Source organism: Falco punctatus, assembly GCF_963210335.1.
Source record: "Falco punctatus genome assembly, chromosome: 9".
In the NCBI taxonomy this organism is placed as follows: Eukaryota; Metazoa; Chordata; class Aves; order Falconiformes; family Falconidae; genus Falco; species Falco punctatus.
The window spans coordinates 38,605,652-38,611,651 of NC_137589.1; the positions used below are offsets into that span (position 1 = coordinate 38,605,652).

At 54.6% G+C, this 6,000-nt stretch overlaps 1 protein-coding gene across 2 annotated transcripts in view; it reads left to right on the plus strand.

Annotated features, from left to right (window-relative positions):
• CAMK2G (calcium/calmodulin dependent protein kinase II gamma) overlaps nucleotides 1–6,000 on the plus strand; it is a 164,893-nt gene that overhangs the window by 67,593 nt on the left and 91,300 nt on the right. The window lies entirely within an intron of this gene.

The window sequence follows — 6,000 nt, forward strand, 5'->3', positions numbered from 1 at the left end:
CTTTGCCTGTATCATGTGTACTTGTGCAGGAATCTAGTACAGGCTGTGAAATTGGTCAATAAACCTGATATTGATCCCTCAGCAAAGGTAGGATAAGGCTTCAGAGAAAAGACTGTGTGGAGTGAGCTTACGGCAGCTGAATGTGCTGAAAGTGTACTGAATGCTTCCCTCTCCTAGCTGGGGACCCAACCTCTGCTTCTGAAATCCAAAGTCACAAGCACTTCAAGCTGAGGAGGAGGATACCTCACGTCCAGGTGGCTTGCAAAAATCCCAGTGAAAGGCACGCATGCCCATGAGTCACTGGGGGAGCTGGAAAACCAGGCAGTCTGCCAGTGGGTACACAGGGCCCTGTCTAGGGGCACCCAGGCACTGAGACCTTGCCAGCCCTGTGTCTGAACTGCCCTGGGGGCAGTGACCCGCAGCACTGAAGAGCAGAGAGGTACAGAACAGGGCTGGCCATTTGGACATACCTACTGGCCCTGTCTCCTAACAGGAGCAACCACTCAGTCACATTAAAATAGAACAAATTTGCAATGATATCAGGTTATATGTTTTATGAGCCATGTAATTAACATGCGACACTCAGTGCCATGGGATATTATTGACTTAAATAGCTTAGTAAGTATCAAAAAGGATTAGACGTTGACATGAAACAGAATAGCATATGCACTGACACAAGCTACAATCAAAATTACAAGGGCTACCAATCCTTGTGCTTCAGGGCATATTTTGATCATCATCGTGGGGTCAGGAGGAAAGCCACTCTAATTGAGTAGTGTGCAGTATGCACGTGGGCTATAGTTATATGGCTTTCTTTTCTGGCCTGTTTTGATTCCTTCCTCTTCTCCCTTCTCTGTCTTCCTTTAATGCCCTCCTGTTCCCCCTCCCTCACATTTATTGTCTGGAATAGGTCACTACTGAAGACAAGACGCTAAACTAGATGGATGGCTGAATAGTCTGTACTAATAGGTTAATTTAATGTTTGCTTCTCTCCAGAACTCTGATGTTTATTTCAAATATGAATTTTATATTCACTCACTAAAAAGTTCCTCTCTGTCTCTCCTTCTATGCACGCTACTTTTTATCAGCCACGCCTAGAAGCCCATTTAGGCTTATCTGAGTAATGATTTTTCAGAGGTAACAAATGAACCTCAGTTTGGGAGAAGGAAGAGAACAACCAGGCACATTAAAGGAACCTGATTTTTCTGGTAGATACTCAACAACTGCTTAAAGTAAAAAAAAAAAAAAAAAAATATAATAATTGAGAGATCTTGTATTGCATAGCCAATACGAATCATCGCATATGAAGAGGAGGGTTTTTTTTCTGTGCACATGACAGCAACTCTGTGGACAATCATGATGAAATGATGCCTGATTTAGGTATCTGCACTTTTCTTTGTAGAGTCTAAAGCAAAATAATTGTTAAGAATTTTAACACTTAACCTTCACCTGTCAAAAAATTCCCCATTTTAAGATGATGCAGTATTTCACACAGTTCTGGAGGTTTCGGTGGATTATTTTGTATTTTCATTTGTTTGTATACTGAAGAAGTGCTAGGAAGCCCTACATAAAGAGTTGGGCAGGTTGCATTTTGAGTCTTGTAAATGCCTTGTGAGTGATAAGACCTACCTGGAGTTACTCGCTCTGAAGAGACAGACTAGACAGCAGAGGCACAGAGAAGAAAATTACTTGATTTTCTGTGGGACCCCGAGTTAACAGCAGCAAACCAGAGAATGTCTATTTAGAAAATATGCCCACTCATTTCGCTTGTTTCTAATTTCTTTTTTGCTTTTTGCCTTCACCCTCTCAGACTGATTTTTAACTTCAGTTCTTAACCTTCCCAGGTCCTTTATTTTTTGTTAACGCACTCTCTTCATGTTTGGCATTAGCAGTGCTGCTCCATTCAGCACGCTGATACATGCTGCCCCCTGGGCTTATTCAGCCTTGCTGGAAAGATGCCGTCACGCACCTTCTCCAGCATCCTTCCCATTTTCCACAGTGAGTTGAATTTAAGTTGTTTTCTGCGAACTCATTTTGTAGTCCTTCACTCTGCTTCCCTAAAGACCAACACTTTTGTATTATGGCCTTTCTACATAAATTCTTCAACATGCCAAAGCCAAGCTTAGGCTCCAAGGACAGATGGGCCTGATTCAGAGGCCATTAACATCAGAGGAAATGTTCATTTATGCCCATGGGCTTTGCATTAAATCCTTTGTATTTTACTTACTTTCTTTAGTGCCTCTTACTCAGCTCCAGTTATTAAAATCAGATTAATCCCTTGCAGATCCCTGACAGTTCAGTGTACTGTATAAGCCAACCTGTGCTACTTCAAAAAATAGACACCAAAACTGCTACTCTGCTAATGTGAAATCTGCAGCTGGCTAATAAGAAAAGCAACACATTAACTCCAGGTTTCAATTCTGCATAACTGAGGTCAGCATCTCACTTACTGTTCATTAGCTGAATTTCCCGTTACCAGCACACAGGCTCTCTCAAACCCATTTTTTACTGTATTTTCTGGTCCCTACAACATTATTCTGACCAGGAACCGTTCAAGATTCACCTCTGTTTGCAGTTTTACTCTCAGTACAAGTAGACTGCTGTGTCAGCCAGAACATCAATATTTCTTTCTGTTGACACAATACTCTTATCCATATTGCCACCCCTCCTCCTGCTTCATTTTGTCTACATTCCTTTAGAAAACTCTACTCCTGTAATTTAGTCTCCCACTCAGTACTTGGTTTAATCAAGTCTGTCACTCAATTTATATCCCACTTGTCGCTTAACACAAGTTTTTCAGTTAGCAATCTGTTCCCGTAGCACTTGCTATGCATAACACATGGCTAGCTTTTCTTTCCACACTTCCCTCCCTGTTCCCTTTCTGATTTCCAGACCTCCCTTTTCCCTGTAACACCTGAAGACGAGAAACTTCCTCTTCTGCCTCCCTCTTTTTATGTTCCTCATGTCTTTTTATGAGACCACTGCAACCAGGGCTTGTGAAATACGATGGGGTGCTTGGCACAAGGCACAGAACACTCTGAGTCCAGTTCAACTGCAGAATCTCACTCAGTTTAGCACATAGCTTTAGGTAAACCTCTCCCATGGCTCTATTTCTTTGTTGTGGCTTGCACCCCTTTCCATCTTCATCATCTTTCCTTGGTTTGTAGGAACACAGGACAAATGCACAGTGAGTTTCTCTCCCTCTGGCTGCTCATTCAGCACAGCAAGCTAAAATCCAGTCTTAAATGTCAGAGTCCTGTTCCAGTTGCTCCAGGTTTTTTAACATAGCGGACTGGGTTGTATCTATCTTGATAGTGCAACCACAGCACAAACTTAACAGCTCACCTTTCTTGCACAAAGAACACCTAACATCACTTTGGATGGTGGAAGTGCAGTGCCTGTGTGGCAGCAACATTGCTCACCACATCTAGGATATCCCACTGGAGTTTCGTGTTATCAGTCAATTCCCCTGGTAAGGACTGTGGGTTGTCACATCACTGTCCTCCTCATCTGCAACTCTTTGGGTGGGTCACCAAATGAGGCTGGTGGGCAATTTTAGCTCGGCAGGGGGCAGATTCACTGATTGGCACCTGTTGGATAGATCTTTTGGTGGTTCTCTGAATCATTCTGCTGGGTCAGCAGGTTTCCAGGTTTAAATGCTGGCATGGTGTAAGGCGCAGAATGCTGTTTCATAATCACCTTCTAGAAGTACTGCTTTGTTGTAATGCTACTGTTAGGTTGTCCTACTTTTGCTATCTACTTTCTGCATAGGCTGGGTGAATTTTTTGCCCACTGCATCACTTCGGTGTAGACTTTGCAGCACTGGGCTGGCTGCATTTAACCTGGAGACAGGGAGCGTGTGGAGAGACATGCTGGTGGCTGCTGCCACTGCTTTTCACCTATTTAAAATAACACGGTGCTTTGGTAGTTCAGTCACAGAGCAGGGATGCACGGTGTCTAAAGTACTTGTTCATTTTCAGATCCCTGGCTTACGGTACACTCATCCGTCAGCGCGTTCGGAACGCAGCTCGCGCTGCCAGTCGCGGCGAGGCCGGCGCAGTCCTTCCCGCTCTGGCTGGGTCAGTGACTGTCCTATATAAATCCGCGTATTAAGCAGATTTGGCCATTGTTCAGACTGGGAGAGACTCACTTAAGTAAGGTGAAAAGGCCCCGGCCGGTGCCGCAGAGCCCGCGCCGCAGGCAGCAGAGACCGAGCCGCTGCCGCCCGCCGCCGGGAGGCTGGTGGCTCCGGGTGGCTCCTGCCCTGCCCTGCCCGCCCCACGCCCGCGTCCCGCCGCCCGGCCCTTCGCACTAGGCCAGGGCTCCGCGCCCTACCGCTCTGCCCGGCGCCAGGCGGGGCCGTCCTCGGGGACCCCCACCCGCATCACGGCTCGGGCGGGAGCAGGGGGCTGGGGGTCCGCGCCCCGCTGCCCCGGGAGGGTGAACGCAGCGCCGGGCCCCGGCCTGACTGCGGGCGGCGGCGGCCGTGACCTGCCTCCGCCTCCTCCTCCGGGGAGCACGCAGGGGGCGGCGGGGGGGGCCGGTCGCCCGCCACTAGCCCCGCCGACGAGCGCCGGGGTCCGAGCGGCGCCCCCCCGCCTGCCCTGCCCTCCCGCCGCACGCAGGAAGTTCACCCGGCCGCGGCTCTGCCCGCCCCGGCCGCCGCAGCGCTCCCCGCGGCGGGCAACTAGAGGCACACCCGGCGGTGCGGCGGCCGGGGGCTCCGGCCGGACCCCGCCGCCTGCGGAGCGGAGCGGGGGCCGCAACCGCAGCCGCCCGCCCCCGGCCCTCGCTCCCGCCCTTCCTCCGCGGGCGGGGGTAACCGACTGCAGTGGCCGCTCCGGCGGCCGCGCCCCGGCTGCAGCCCCCCGGGCGGGCGGCGGCGCTGCGGGAGCCCCGGGAGCGCCCCCGGCGGCCACACCCCGCGGCGGGCCGGGGCCGGCGGAGGGAGGGGGCCGGCGCGGGGTGTCTCCGAGCCAGTTCTCGCGGTGCTGGCCAGGCTCAGCCTCCTTCCCCTCCCCGGCGAGCGGTGACTGTGCACGGCGGAGCGGGGAGCGCCGAGCCGGGCGCGGGGGGAGCCCGCGCCGCTCTACCGAGCCAGGAGGGAGCCCGCCCCGGCAGCGCGCCCGCCCGGCACGGCACGGCGCGGCACGGCTCGTCCCGGCCGCCCTGCCCCATGCCCCAGCGGCGCTGAGCCTCCCGCAGCCCGAACATGGCCACCACGGCAACGTGCACCCGCTTCACCGACGAGTACCAGCTCTACGAGGAGCTTGGCAAGTACGGAGCCCGCGCCGCGCCCCGCCGCCCGCCCCGGCCCCGGGACCCGGCGGCGCTGCCCGGAGCCTCCCGCGCCGGCCGCCCGGCTCAGCCGGGAGCCGGAGGGAGGATTAGCCGCGGCGGCTGTAATCCGGTTCTGCAACCCCCCGTCCGCCCCGGCGGCATCGCCGCTGGAGGGAAAGGTGCTCCTGCGGCCCCGGCTCGTCCCCGCCGCCGGACTGCGTGTCCCCGCGGGCTGCTTGCCGCTCCTGCCGCCCGGCAGGTCCCCTCTGCCCGCCTCGGGACGCGGCTGCCGCCGGCCCCTGCCGCGCCGCCTCCCCGCCGCACGCTCCCCCGGCCGGGACGCGGCACGGTGCCCGCCGCTCTGCGATGCTCCGCGCCCCGCTTCCTCGTCCCCTGCGAAGGGACGGGCTGCTGTTGCACCGCGCTTCTCCTGCCCTCTCTCCTTCCTTGCCGCTCCGCACTTGTCTCTGCATTGGCAGACCTGCTGCTGCACCCTAAGACCAGGGCTCTGCAGGGGCACCCCTTGGGACAGGAAAGCAGCGTGGCAGTGGCCGGGGTGGGATGGTGGGGACAGTGCTTTCCTGGGTGCTGCTGCTGCTGCTCTCCCCCTCCCTCCCTGCACCAAGCGCTGGGCTCTGCTGCATCCCTCCTCTCCAGCCCCGTGTCCCCGTCCCTCCCCACGATGCTGCAGCTGTGTGTCACCGGGCCCGGGCCCCGGTG